This window comes from Ranitomeya imitator, chromosome 7, assembly GCF_032444005.1.
Source record: "Ranitomeya imitator isolate aRanImi1 chromosome 7, aRanImi1.pri, whole genome shotgun sequence".
NCBI lineage: Eukaryota > Metazoa > Chordata > Amphibia > Anura > Dendrobatidae > Ranitomeya > Ranitomeya imitator.
In genome coordinates, this window is record NC_091288.1 from 45,026,273 (window position 1) to 45,042,377 (window position 16,105).

Sequence of the window (16,105 nt, forward strand, 5' to 3'; positions counted from 1 at the left end):
AACTCCTGATAACCCAAAAAACCTGTCTCAATAAATTAGCATATTTCACCCATCCAATCAAATAAAAGTGTTTTTTAATAACAAACAAAAAAAACATCAAATAATAATGTTCAGTTATGCACTCAATACTTGGTCGGGAATCCTTTGGCAGAAATGACTGCTTCAATGCGGCGTGGCATGGAGGCAATCAGCCTGTGACACTGCTGAGATGTTATGGAGGCCCAGGATGCTTCAATAGCGGCCTTAAGCTCATCCAGAGTGTTGGCTCTTGCGTCTCTCAACTTTCTCTTCACAATATCCCACAGATTCTCTATGGGGTTCAGGTCAGGAGAGTTGGCAGGCCAATTGAGCACAGTAATACCATGGTCAGTAAACCATTTACCAGTGGTTTTGGCACTGTGAGCAGGTGCCAGGTCGTGCTGAAAAATGAAATCTTCATCTCCATAAAGCATTTCAGCCGATGGAAGCATGAAGTGCTCCAAAATCTCCTGATAGCTAGCTGCATTGACCCTGCCCTTGATGAAACACAGTGGACCAACACCAGCAGCTGACATGGCACCCCACACCATCACGGACTGTGGGTACTTGACACTGGACTTCAGGCATTTTGGCATTTCCTTCTCCCCAGTCTTCCTCCAGACTCTGGCACCTTGATTTCGGAATGACATGCAAAATTTGCTTTCATCAGAAAAAAGTACTTGGGACCACTTAGCAACAGTCCAGTGCTGCTTCTCTGTAGCCCAGGTCAGGCGCCTCTGCCGCTGTTTATGGTTCAAAAGTGGCTTTACCTGGGGAATGCGGCACCTGTAGCCCATTTCCTGCACACGCCTGTGCACGGTGGCTCTGGATGTTTCCACACCAGACTCAGTCCACTGCTTCCTCAGGTTCCCCAAGGTCTGGAATCGGTCCTTCTCCACAATCTTCCTCAGGGTCCGGTCTCCTCTTCTCGTTGTACAGCGTTTTCTGCCACATTGTTTCCTTCCAACAGACTTACCATTGAGGTGCCTTGATACAGCCTCTGGGAACAGCCTATTTGTTGAGAAATTTCTTTCTGAGTCTTACCCTCTTGCTTGAGGGTGTCAATGATGGCCTTCTTGACATCTGTCAGGTCGCTAGTCTTACCCATGATGGGGGTTTTGAGTAATGAACCAGGCAGGGAGTTTATAAAAGCCTCAGGTATCTTTTGAATGTGTTTAGAGTTAATTAGTTGATTCAGAAGATTAGGGTAATAGGTCGTTTAGAGAACCTTTTCTTGATATGCTAATTTATTGAGACAGGTTTTTTGGGTTATCAGGAGTTGTATGCCAAAATCATCAGTATTAAAACAATAAAAGACCTGACAAATTTCAGTTGGTGGATAATGAATCTATAATATATGAAAGTTTAATTGTAATCATTACATTATGGTAAATAATGAAATTTAACACTATATGCTAATTTTTTGAGAAGGACCTGTATATTACAAAAAACACCGTAATACCTTGACATTTTTACTATAGTCAGTAAATGATTAGGGTCGATTATTAGGCCTAAGTGCTTGTTTAGATGCCACGGATCCATTTATAATCAGTGCACATGGCCAATTTTTCCATGCAGACCAATGGTGTTCGTTGAAAAATAAAAATCACATCATGCACCGCTTAACGGACCAGAATAAGGCGTGAAATACACAGATAGCTCCAGCACCAATCCAGAATGCGGGCAAGCACGCAGCCAGTCACAGTCTCAAAGTGCGGATGTACAGTGGGGGAAATAATTATTTGATCCTTTACTGATTTTGTTAAGCTTGCCCAGTGACAAAGACATGAACAGTCTATAATTTTAAGGGTAGGTTAATTTTAACATTGGGAGATAGAATATCAAAAATAAAATCCAGAAAATCACATTGTATAAATTATATAAATGTACTTGCATTTTGCAGTGATAAATAAGTATTTGATCCCTTTGGCAAACAAGACTTAATACTTGGTGGCAAAACCCTTGTTGGCAAGCACAGCGGTCACACATTTTTTGTAGTTGATGATCAGATTTGCGCACGTCAGGAGGAATTTTGGTCCACTCCTCATTGTGATAACAGATGTTTTCTAGATTTCCCTATCTGATTTTGGGGCAAGGCAGGTTATTTCAATATGTACATTTCTTTTTTTTATTAGTCTCCTTAGGTAAAGTGAGCATGCAATCGCTTGTTCCCCGATAAAGTGCAAGGCCACAGGTTGGACTTCATAGGTGTACTAACATATCAGACACAAGAGGCTTCAAAAGGCCCCCAGCTACCATTAAGCTACCTTCCCATGATGATTTTTTGGTGAGTATTTTACACTGCATATTTGCGCAAAGATGCGATTAACCTATTTTATATAATGGGTGCAGAAATGGTGCAGGAAATCTACAACCTCAAAAGCTCATTGTGGGAACATAGCCCTAAAATCCATATAAAACCCATGGATCTCGTCACTGGAAGGGCCATGGGTGTCGGATGCACACCCCATCCTTTACTGTAACAATTGACAGCGGCATCTACAATGTTAAACTATTGCAATATAATTGACTGCCGATCATAGCAGTTACTCTCTGGAGCCAGCTGTATAACGCAGCCGACATATGCAATATATGAAGCTCACGCAGCTACTGAGCCTGCTCCATACAGTAAGTGCACACCCACCATACATTTGTGGGGGAAGTCACAAAGGTGTTAACAGCCTATATTTTTCAGTCACCCATGATGGCACCACAAGAGGAGATCCGCCCTTCAAGGACAGGAAACCTTCAAAAGCGTGGCTCCTCTCTCCACACCAGTTGGTTTCCTGTCCTTGATGGGAAACCCTCAGTTAAGATCGGGTGTGAAATCTATGAAGATGCTTGGGCCTGGGATGGCATTGGTCTTGCAGGTATGGGTCAGCAGTGGCCATCGCCAGGTGCCAGTAGTGCCTTGGAGGTCCCCGTGGGGTGCCTTCCCTGAGTGAGCGTGTGCTGGCAAGAAGGCCTTGGTTGCCTGTAAGTCACGCTTCCAGGAGTGCATCGGTGCTCTGGGTGAATATGGAAGAAGAGGCCTGGGGCAGTTGAGGAGGGTCTGCTGCGGCTGTTGCCGGGTGCCAGTAGCACCACGGAGGTCCCAGAGGGTGCGCTCCCTGATCATTCCTGGGTTGAACATCAGCACGGCGGTGCTTCCAGCCAAGCTTCCCTGGTGTCAAGTGCATTGAGAGACTGCAGTCCTCACCTGTCTGGCGGCATAGGGACGCTGAAGTTTGCCCTAGCCGGGTCAGGAGTACACAGAGCGTGCACCGAAAATGAGCTCACCTGAAGATGCGCTTTGACTGGCAGCATCTGGGGGGAAAGGGAGGATCAGGGACTGTATGTGATGGTCGGTGGTCCCACGTGATTACATCTATACTGGAGTTCCTCCAGAAGGTGCTAGAGATAGGCCTTACTGTGAGCACCCTTAAAGTTCAGGTCTCGGACCTGGGAGCACTATACAATTGTGACCTAGCGGGTAATAGATGGGTCTCCAGATTCATTAAGGCCTGTGGTAGAGCAAAGTCGGTCCCTATATGGAGAACCCCTCCATGGGATCTGAATTTAGTGTTGACTGCATTGACAGAAAGTGCTTTTGAGCCATTGCATTTTGTCTCAGAAAAAATAATCTCAGTGAAGACAACCCTGCTGGTGGTGCTTACTTCAGCCCGCAGGATAAGCGACATACACACTTTATCGGCAGATCCCCTTAGGCCTCTTTCACACTTCAGTTGTTTGGCGTCAGTCACTACCGACATATTGACGGATCCGTCACAATTGTTGAGAAAACTGTTCTAACTTGGGGGTTGTCTGGGAAAAGTATCTACTTTTTGGAGCATGCGCAATTGAAAAAACGGATTGGGGCGACGGATCCGCTGAAAAAACGGTTGCGGCGGATCCGTCGCCCATAGGCGGCCATTCTATGGGATGGCGGACGCGACGCCATTTCGGCGTTGACAAAAAACTTTTCAATGTCCGTCTATTTACAGAAAATGTCCGCCAAATTTCGACGGATCCGTCGCATGGCGGATGGAACGGACGACCATCCGTCACAATCCGTCGCTAATGCAAGTCTATGGGAAAATAACGGATCCGTCAAAAAAAATTGACAGATCCGTTATTTGAGGAAAATGGCGGTTTTAGACTGACGCCAAACAACTGAAGTGTGAAAGAGGCCTTAAGGTACCGTCACACAGTGGCACTTTTGTCGCTACGACTGTACGATCCGTGACGTTCCAGCGATATCCATACGATATCGCTGTGTCTGACACGCAGCAGCGATCAGGGATCCTGCTGAGAATCGTACGTCGTAGCAGATCGTTTGGAACATTCTTTCGTCGCTGGATCTCCCGCTGTCATCGCTAGATCGGTGTGTGTGACACCGTTCTAGCGATGCGTTCGCTTGTAACCAGGGTAAACATCGGGTTACTAAGAGCAGGACCGCGCTTAGTAACCCGATGTTTACCCTGGTTACCAGCGTAAATGTAAAAAAAAAAAAACAGTACATACTTACATTCCGGTGTCCGTCAGGTCCCTTGCCGTCTGCTTCCCGCACTGTGACTGCCGGCCGTAAAGTGAAAGCAGAGCACAGCGGTGACGTCACCGCTGTGCTGTGCTTTCACTTTACGGCCGGCAGTCAGTGAGTGCGGGAAGCAGACGGCAAGGGACAGACACCGGAATGTAAGTATGTAGTGTTTGTTTTTTTTTACGCTGGTAACCAGGGTAAACATCGGGTTACTAAGCGCGGCCCTGCGCTTTGTAACCCGATGTTTACCCTGGTTATCCGGGGACCTCGGCATCGTTGGTCGCTGGAGAGCTGTCTGTGTGACAGCTCTCCAGCGACCACACTACGACTTACCAACGATCACGGCCGGGTCGTATCGCTGGTCGTGATCGTTGGTAAATCGTATAGTGTGACGGTACCCTTAGGGTACCGTCACACAGTGAAATTTTGATCGCTACGACGGCACGATTCGTGACGTTCGAGCGATATATCTGTGACGTTCGAGCGATATCGCAATGTCTGACACGCTCCTGCGATCAGGGACCCCGCTGAGAATCGTACGTCGTAGCAGATCGTTTGAAACTTTCTTTCGTCGTCTAGTGTCCCGCTGTGGCGGCATGATTGCATGGTGTAACATATATCGTATACGATGTGCGCATAGTAACCAACGGCTTCTACATCGCACATACGTCATGAAATTATCGCTCCAGCGTCGTAGATTGCAAAGTGTGACTGCAGTCTACGACGCTGGAGCGATATTGTTACGACGCTGGAGCGTCACGGATCGTACCGTCGTAGCGATGAAAATTGCACTGTGTGACGGTACCCTTACACTCAGGTCATGGAGGATATAGTGATTTTAAGATTAGACGCAGCATATCTCCCTAAATTACCATCCTTTTGTTCCAATCCCAGCAATCAAAAGTAAGAAAAACTACACACCCTAGATATCAGAAGGTGCTTACTGCAGTATTTAGAGTTGACAGAACCTTGGAGGAAGCAGAGGGCCTATTTGTATCTTTAAAGGGATGTAGGAAAGGTATCTAAATGGACCTTAGCGAGATAGGTCAGAGAGGCTATCAGGATAGCTTATGTAAGTGCAGTCAGGGCCATTCCTGAAGATCTAAAGGCTCATTCTACAAGAGCCATGGCAGCATCCTGATCGATGAAAGCAGACGTCTCCATAAACCAGATCTGTAAGGCGGCCACATGGTCCTCTCCATCCACTTTCTTTAAACACTGCAGGCTGCATCTATCTGCCTCCTCTGACCTCACATTCAGGAGAAGGGTGCTGCAGGCTGTGGTCCCTCACTAATATAAGAAATCTCTGAAATTCTCTCATGGTGCCGTCATGGGTGACTGAAAAACACGGATATTACTTATCGGTAATGTGTTTTTTCGTAACCCATGATGGCACCCTTCTATTCCTTCCCTGTTAATCACTCTCTGTTCAGTTGATTTTCATGTTATCGCACACACCCTTTCACTGTGGTGTTTACGGTTATGGATTAATAAAGAGTTAGAAATATAATTTACGTGTGTACAATAACCTGGGAGTTTCCTCTCATGCTCTGTAAACCAACTGATGTTGAGAGAGGAGCTGCCCTTTTTATCTTGAAGGTTTCCTGTCCTTGAGGGGCAGACCCCTTCTTGTGGTGCCGTCATGGGTTATGAAAGAATACATTACCGGTAAGTAATATCCGTGTTTAGACATCATTCAGCATATTCTAATGATATTTAATTAATCATGTGCCAAATGCAAAATTGGGACTGACTGTAAACTGGGGAGCAATTACTTTTCTAATTGTGGAGCATGTGCCATATTAATAATTTTAATACTTGAGTGGAGAGGTGTCATGGCTAAAGATGCACTTAAATTTCACTGGTGTTAGACAGAGATATCCAAATATGTATCATCCGGCATGAGCCACTGTGATGAATTTGGTATATTTTCAGACTAGCTAGTCTGTTTACGCGACGTTTTGCATATTTAGTAAATCTGCAACAATTGTTTAGTATGATATACAAGAGAATATACAATAAAAAAGACTGAGAGATAGGTTTTGATTATTTATAGTGATGTGCGAACATGCTGAGATAAGACGGTGTTATCCGAGCATGCTCGGGTGCTAACAGAGTGTCCTCAGCGTGCGCTCTAATACTATGTTCGAGTTCTCACGGCTGCATGTCTCCTAGCTGTTCGAAAGCCACAACACATGCAGGGATCTCCTAACAAACAGGCAATCCTTGCATGTGTTGAGGCTGTTGAACAGCCATGAGACATGCAGCTGCGGGGACTTTAACATAGTATTAGAGCACGCAGAATATACTCTGCTAGCACCTGAGAGTGCTTGGATAATACCTTGTCCGAGCACGTTCGCTCAGCACTATTATTATGTATATATACACTGCTCAAAAAAATAAAGGGAACACTTAAACAACAGAATATAATTCCAAATAAATCAAACTTCTGTGAAATCAAACTGTCCACTTAGGAAGCAACACTGATTGACAATCAATTTCACATGCTGTTGTGCAAATGAAATAGACAATAGATGGAAATTATTGGCAATTATCAAGACACTCAATAAAGGTACCTTCACACTGAACAATTTAACAACGATATCGCTAGCGATCCGTGACGTTGCAGCGTCCTGGATAGCGATATTGTTGTGTTTGACACGCAGCAGCGATCTGGATCCTGCTGTGACATCGTTGGTCGGAGCAGAAAGGCCAGAACTTTATTTCGTCGCTGGATCTCCCGCAGACATCGCTGAATCGGCGTGTGTGACGCCGATTCAGCGATGTCTTCACTGGTAACCAGGGTAAACATCGGGTTACTAAGCGCAGGGCCACGCTTAGTAACCAGATGTTTACCATGGTTACCAGTGTCAATGTAAAAAAAAAAAATACACTACATACTTACATTCCGGTGTCTGTCCCCCGGCGCTCTGCTTCCCTGCACTGTCAGCGCCGGCCGTAAAGCACAGCGGTGGCGTCAGTGGGAAAGTGGGATTTCTTGCCTTATAAATGGGGTTGGAACCATCAGTTGTGTTGTGCAGAAGTCTGGTGGATACACAGATGATAGTCTTACTGAATAGACTTGGAATTTGTATTATGGCAAGAAAAAAGCAGCTAAGTAAAGAAAAACGAGTGGCCATCATTACTTTAAGAAATGAACGTCAGTCAGTCCGAAAAATTGGGAAAACTTTGAAAGTTTTCCCAAGTGCAGTGGCAAAACCCATTATGCGCTACAAACAAACTGGCTCACATGAGGACCGCCCCAGGAAAGGAAGACCAAGAGTCACCTCTGCTTCTGAGGACAAGTTTATCCGAGTCACCAGCCTCAGAAATCGCAGGTTAACAGCAGCTCAGATTAGAGACCAGGTCAATGCCACACAGATTTCTAGCAGCAGACACATCTCTACAACAACTGTTAAGAGGAGACTTTGTGCAGCAGGCCTTCATGGTAAAATAGTTGCTAGGAAACCACTGCTAAGGACAGGCAACAAGAAGAAGAGACTTGTTTGGGCTAAAGAACACAAGGAATGGACATTAGACCAGTGGAAATCTGTGCTTTGGTCTGATGAGTCCAAATTTGAGATCTTTGGTTCCAACCACCGTGTCTTTGTGCGACGCAGAAAAGGTGAACGGATGGACTCTACATGCCTGGTTCCCACCGTGAAGCATGGAGGGGGAGGTGTGATGGTGTGCAGGTGCTTTGCTGGTGACACTGTTGGGGATTTATTCAAAATTGAAGGCATATTGAACCAGCATGGCTACCATAGCATCTTGCAGCGGCATGCTATTCCATCCGGTTTGCATTTAGTTGGACCATCATTTATTTTTCAACAGGACAATGACCTCAAACACACCTCCAGGCTGTGTAATGGCTATTTGGCCAAGAAGGAGAGTGATGGGGTGCTACGCCAGATGACCTGGCCTCCACAGTCACCAGACCTGAACCCAATCAAGATGGTTTGGCGTGAGCTGGACCGCAGAGTGAAGTCAAAAGGGTCAACAAGTGCTAAGCATCTCTGGTAACTCCTTCAAGATTGTTGGAAGACCATTCCCGGTGACTACCTCTTGAAGTTCATCAAGAGAATGCCAAGAGTGTGCAAAGGAGTCATCAAAGCAAAAGGTGGCTACTTTGAAGAACCTAGAATATAAGACATAATTTCATTTGTTTCATGCTTTTTTGTTAAGTATATAATTCCACATGTGTTAATTCATAGTTTTGATGCCTTCAGTGTGAATGTACAATTTTCATAGTCCTGAAAATACAGAAAAATCTTTAAATGAGAAGGTATGTCCAAACTTTTGGTCTGTACTGTATGTACATATTATCTACAATGTATACTGGTATAGCAAAGATATACATTTTAAATACGGATCCTTTCAATTACTACAAAACATATCTACTAAATTAATATTGTACTTTAGGTTGGATGCCACTGGCAATAGGGAAGGAACTAGAAAGTACACCGATTGATGGATGAGATAACTACCTATGAGATAACTACCTAAGAAAACCAGTATTTCAGAACTAATGGCTGGCGTAGCATTGGGTATTTTAGTTCCGTCCTGTACAATTGCTTGTTCATTCATGCTAATGGATTCCTTTTTAACCCCCTCTTGAGGCATATTGACCTCTCCTGGCTTTAAGCCCTTTGACAATTTTTTCCAGCTAACATCTTATTTGCTTCTTTTTAGTATGTTTTGAGCTGTTATTAAGAGCTGTAATCTGTAGTGTTATATTCTTTTTTTATTCTTCAGCAATAAATCGTCTCTGAGAGCCCTAAATGAAACTTATACTTCTACCTTTCCTGTTACTCCTTACAAAGGTGATATAAGGCCCCAATAAAGAGTAGACTAATGTCTCCTGAACCCACCGATATCGACAGGTTTGGCCAAATGTCCAATATGTATGGAAGCACTTGCCGACTGTTGATTTGGAGAGACATCGATCAGGCATGTCTGATTTCAGACTGCCGATCGCATTGTTCTCTTGGAGATAAGCCAACAGACGATGTGTCAGTCGGCAGCTCTCTCATAGAGAACACCGGAGCGGTGAGCTGAATGAGCGCTGAGCTGAATGAGCGCTGATGTTTATGGGAGAGTCAGATGAGAAGGCCGTCGGACTAACAATCTGCCTAGAGTTATCTAATGTTTATGATCAGCCTTATACACTAGTTCCACAATTAAATTTGTGGAACTAGTGTATAAGGCTAATACTTAATCAGAGCACCACATGCAGACCCCCCCAACAAGCCGCCCCGGAGCACGAGCAGATCATTAACACTAAACTGAAAATAAAGATTAAACAACAACCACAAGATGGATTTCATCAGCAGGTATCATTGTAATCAGTATAACGGCGCCGACCTGACACTGTGTGTAGTTTACTGTGCACAATCCTGCTGACAGGTTCCCTTTAAGTGAAGGGACTAGGATAAAACTGGTAAAAGGAAATATATGGAGAAAGTGAACATGAAATTTATTATCTAGTTTAACCCCTCTGTGACCTTAGACGTACTATCCCGTCGAGGTGCCCTGGGCTTATCTGACCCTGGACGGGATAGTACGTCATAGCCGATCGGCCGCGCTCACGGGGGGAGCGCGGCCGATCGCGGCCGGGTGTCAGCTGCTTATCGCAGCTGACATCCGGCACTATGTGCCAGGAGCGGTCACGGACCGCCCCCGGCACATTAACCCCTGGCACACCGCGATCAAAGATGATCGCGATGTGCCGGCGGTGCAGGGAAGCACCGCGCAGGGAGGGGGCTCCCTGCGGGCTTCCCTGAGACCCCCGGAGCAACGCGATGTGATCGCGTTGCTGCGAGGGTCTCACCTCCCTCCCTGCTCCCTCCAGCCCCGGATCCAAGATGGCCGCGGATCCGGGTCCTGCAGGGAGGGAGGTGGCTTCACAGAGCCTGCTCAGAGCAGGCACTGTGAAGCCTGCAGCGCTGCATGTCAGATCAGTGATCTGACAGAGTGCTGTGCAAACTGTCAGATCACTGATCTGTGATGTCCCCCCCTGGGACAAAGTAAAAAAGTAAAAAAAAAAATTTCCAAATGTGTAAAAAAAATTAAAAAAAATATTCCAAAATAATGAAAAAAAAGAAAAATATTATTCCCATAAATACATTTCTTCATCTAAATAAAAAAAAAAAACCAATAAAAGTACACATATTTAGTATCGCCGCGTCCGTAACGACCCGACCTATAAAACTGTCCCACTAGTTAACCCCTTCAGTAAACACCGTAAGAAAAAAAAAACGAGGCAAAAAACAACGCTTTATTATCATACCGCCGAACAAAAAGTGGAATAACACGCGATCAAAAGGACAGATATAAATAACCATGGTACCGCTGAAAGCGTCATATTGTCCCGCAAAAAAAGAGCCGCCACACAGCATCATCAGCAAAAAAATAAATAAGTTATAGTCCTGAGAATAAAGCGATGCAAAAATAATTATTTTTTCTGTAAAATAGTTTTTATCGTATAAAAGCGCCAAACCATAAAAAAATGATATAAATGAGGTATCGCTGTAATCGTACTGACCCGAAGAATAAAACTGATTTATCAATTTTACCAAACGCGGAACGGTATAAACGCCTCCCCCAATAGAAATTCATGAATAGCTGGCTTTTGGTCATTCTTCCTCACAAAAATCGGAAAAAAAAGCGATCAAAAAATGTCACGTGCCCAAAAATGTTTTCAATAAAAACGTCAACTCGTCCCGCAAAAAACAAGACCTCACATGACTCTGTGGACCAAAATATGGAAAAATTATAGCTCTCAAAATGTGGTATTGCAAAAAATATTTTTTGCAATAAAAAGGGTCTTTCAGTGTGTGACGGCTGCCAATCATAAAAATCCGCTAAAAAACTCGCTATAAAAGTAAATCAAACCCCCCTTCATCACCCCCTTAGTTAGGGAAAAATAAAAAAAAATGTATTTATTTCCATTTTCCCATTAGGGCTAGGGTTAGGGCTAGGGTTTGGGCTAGGGTTAGGGCTAGGGTTAGGGCTAGGGTTAGGGTTAGGGTTGGGGCTACAGTTAGGGTTGGGGCTAAAGTTAGGGTTAGGGTTTAGATTACATTTACAGTTGGGAATAGGGTTGGGATTAGGGTTAGGGGTGTGTCAGGGTTAGAGGTGTGGTTAGGGTTACCGTTGGAATTAGGGTTAGGGGTGTGTTTAGATTAGGGTTTCAGTTATAATTGGGGGGTTTCCACTGTTTCGGCACATCAGGGGCTCTCCAAACACGACATGGCGTCCGATCTCAATTCCAGCCAATTCTGCGTTGAAAAAGTAAAACAGTGCTCCTTCCCTTCCGAGCTCTCCTGTGTGCCCAAACAGGGGTTTACCCCAACATATGGGGTATCAGCGTACTCAGGACTAATTGGACAACAACTTTTGTGGACCAATTTCTCCTGTTACCCTTGGGAAAATACAAAACTGGGGGCTAAAAAATAATTTTTGTGGGAAAACAAAAAGATTTTTTATTTTCACGGCTCTGCGTTATAAACTGTAGTGAAACACTTGGGGGTTCAAAGTTCTCACAACACATCTAGATAAGTTCATTGAGGGGTCTAGTTTCCAATATGGGGTCACTTGTGGGGGGTTTCTACTGTTTAGGTACATTAGGGGCTCTGCAAACGCAATGTGACGCCTGCAGACCAATCCATCTAAGTCTGCATTCCAAATGATGCTCCTTCCCTTCCGAGCCCTCCCATGCGCCCAAACGGTGGTTCCCCCCCACATATCGGGTATCAGCGTACTCAGGACAAATTGGACAACAACATTTAGGGTCCAATTTCTCCTGCTAACCTTGGAAAAATACAAAACTGGGGGCTAAAATATAATTTTTGTGGAAAAAAAAATATTTTTTATTTGCATGGCTCTGAGTTATAAACTGTAGTGAAATACTTGGGGGTTCAAAGCTCTCAACACATCAAGATGAGTTCCTTAGGGGGTCTACTTTCCAAAATGGTGTCACTTGTGGGGGGTTTCTACTGTTTAGGTACATTAGGGGCTCTGCAAACGCAATGTGACGCCTGCAGACCATTCCATCTAAGTCTGCATTCCAAATGGCGCTCCTTCCCTTCCGAACCCTCCCATGCGCCCAAACGGTGGTTCCCCCCACATATGGGGTATCAGCGTACTCAGGACAAATTGGACAACAACTTTTGGGGTCCAATTTCTCCTGTTACCCTAGGGAAAATACAAAACTGGGGGCTAAAAAATAATTTTTGTGGGAAAAAAATTTTGTTTTATTTTTATGGCTCTGCATTATAAACTTCTGTGAAGCCATTGGTGGGTCAAAGTGCTCACCACACATCCAGATAAGTTCCTTAGGGGGTCTACTTTCCAAAATGGTGTCACTTGTGGGGGGTTTCAATGTTTAGGCACATCAGTGGCTCTCCAAACGCAACATGGCGTCCCATCTCAATTCCTGTCAATTTTGCATTGAAAAGTCAAACGGCGCTCCTTCCCTTCCGAGCTCTCCCATGCGTCCAAACAGTGGTTTACTGCCACATATGGGGTATCAGCGTACTCGGGACAAATTGGACAACAGCTTTTGAGGTCCAATTTCTTCTCTTACCCTTGGAAAAATAAAAAATTGGGGGCAAAAATATAATTTTTGTGAAAAAGTATGATTTTTTATTTTTACGGTTCTGCATTATAAACTTCTGTGAAGCACTTGGTGGGTCAAAGTGCTCACCACACATCCAGATAAGTTCCTTAGGGGGTCTACTTTCCAAAATGGTGTCACTTGTGGGGGGTTTCAATGTTTAGGCACATCAGTGGCTCTCCAAACGCAACATGGCGTCCCATCTCAATTCCTGTCAATTTTGCATTGAAAAGTCAAATAGCGCTCCTTCCCTTCCGAGCTCTCCCATGCGCCCAAACAGTGGTTTACTGCCACATATGGGGTATCAGCGTACTCAGGACAAATTGGACAACAACTTTTTGGGTCCAATTTCTCCTGTTACCCTTGGTAAAATAAAACAAATTGGAGCTGAAGTAAATTTTTTGTGTAAAAAAGTTAAATGTTCATTTTTATTTAAACATTCCAAAAATTCCTATTAAACACCTGAAGGGTTAATAAACTTCTTGAATGTGGTTTTGAGCACCTTGAGGGGTGCAGTTTTTAGAATGGTGTCACACTTGGGCATTTTCTATCATATAGACCCCTCAAAATGACTTCAAATGAGACGTGGTCCCTAAAAAAAAATGGTGTTGTAAAAATGAGAAATTGCTGGTCAACTTTTAACCCTTATAACTCCCTAACAAAAAAAAAAAATTGGTTCCAAAATTATGCTGATGTAAAGGAGACATGTGGGAAATGTTACTTATTAAGTATTTTGTGTGACATATCTCTGTGATTTAATTGCATAAAAATTCAAAGTTTGAAAATTGCGAAATTTTCAAAATTTTCGCCAAATTTCCGTTTTTTTCACAAATAAACGCAGGTACTATCAAAGAAATTTTACCACTATCATGAAGTACAATATGTCACGAGAAAACAATGTCAGAATCACCAGGATCCGTTGAAGCGTTTCGGAGTTATAACCTCATAAAGGGACAGTGGTCAGAATTGTAAAAATTGGCCTGGTCATTGACGTGCAAACCACCCTTGGGGGTAAAGGGGTTAATTGTGTGACTAGGATGTAAACGCTCATTTTTACTTGCCGACCGTGGCCATTTAACAATCACTACTTGGCTATCTTTGTTTTCTTAGGTTGAAATGCGTAGACCTAGTGTCTTTTTTTCATGTGTTTTTACTTACATCCCTGGTTTTAATAAAACAAATAAATGTGACGTTTTAATATTTTTTTCACTTTTTTCTGCGCTTGCTGGATTTTTCCCCACTTTTTTTTCTCATGGCTCTATCTACCATGGACCTAAATAAGATTATTGATAACTGTTATTAAAAAAAAAAAGGGTAAAATACAAGTCCTATGATGGTAGAAAATAAATAGTTATTTCTCAGATAACTGAAAAAGTGCAGATACGCTTTAAACTATAGCATTATGGATACTGCACTGTCTGGTCCAACATTTTGTCTTTTTTTTTTTTTTTAAGTGGTGACTCACTTTAAGGCCATGGTCGCACTATCAGTATTTGGTCAGTATTTTACATCAGTATTTGTCAGCCAAAACCAGGAGTGGAACAAACAGAGGAAAAGTATAACAGAAACATGTGCACCACTTCTGTATTTATCACCCACTCCTGGTTTTTGCTTACAAATACTGATGTAAAATACTGATCAAATACTGCTAATGTGACCATAGCCTAAGGAATGTGAAAGGAGAAGGGGAGATTGCTTCCTTGAGCCAGATATGCAGTCTTTGATGTGAGGGTCATGAGCACTGGGTTCAATTATAGATGGCAAGGAGTGAGTTGTCACCTTCAACCTTTAGAATCTTTTTTGGAGATTTAACTGCTCCTCTTCCCTCAGATGGGGACACTCTGGATTCAGGGATGGGTGTCCTTATCACATTCGATCAGCTGTATTCCACACTCCCTTTGAACCAGTGCGTGGTGGGAGATCACAGGGGTAGTTACCTGGGCTGCAAAACTTCTCCCCTCTGATTCAGGAGGATCAGCGCTGGAGAGTCTCCACTGCACTGAGCAAAGCTTTTTCATATTGGTCTCTGCCTACGCAAAGCGAAGCAGCTCATGACAAATTGATCTCAACTTCTGCGCTCTGCATAGGCAACGACTGGGAAGATAAAGGAGGAAATGGATAAAAGCATTATTTTATCATGTACTGCACTGTGCTCTCCGCAGCTCTTGTTTCTTTTTTTCACTTTCAGAGACAGACATCTGCTGGGAGAGGTGTTCCATTTTTTTTAAAAAGTATCCTCTGTTAAAAAAAAAAAGAAATAATATATTGCATGTGTTTTTTTTTTTGTTTTTTTACAAGCATTTTCTAATCCTAACTAGGGTTTGGCGGTTAGGCTTAGTGTTAGGGGAAAACAGATAGTTACATTAAAAAAAAGCAAAAATGTGATAAAAATAGAAAAAGTGAAAACAAAAAGTATAACAATATACAACTATATTATTTTAGAAAGTCACAAAATTTGGTGCAAGACATGGTTACGCAAAAATTTTCCCACTTTGCCCTTTTCACTTTTTTCAAAAGTGGGTGGGGCTTTGCAATAAGAGGTGTGGCCAACGACCGTATGACAGATTTACTATAATGTGAATTTTCTAAAGCTGCTGTGTGTTTAATTTTCTGGCACTTGGACAGCCCAAAGATGCGCTACCTTGCAAGTTTTTATTTGTTTTTTTTTTTTAAATCATGAAAATGGACTACATTTTTAAAGAAAACTAAAGACAATCAGTAAATGGGTTTGTATTAGTGATGAGCGAACGTGCTGGGATAAGGTGTTATCTGAGCATGCTCGGATACTGACCAAGTGACTTCGGCGTGCTCGAAAAATATGTTTGAGTCCCCGAGGCTGCATGTCTCACGGCTTTTTGACAGCCACAACAGGTACAGCTGAGAAAGAGGCAATTGAACAGCCGTGAGACACATCTAGATAAATTTACAAAGGGGTCTACTTTCCAAAATGC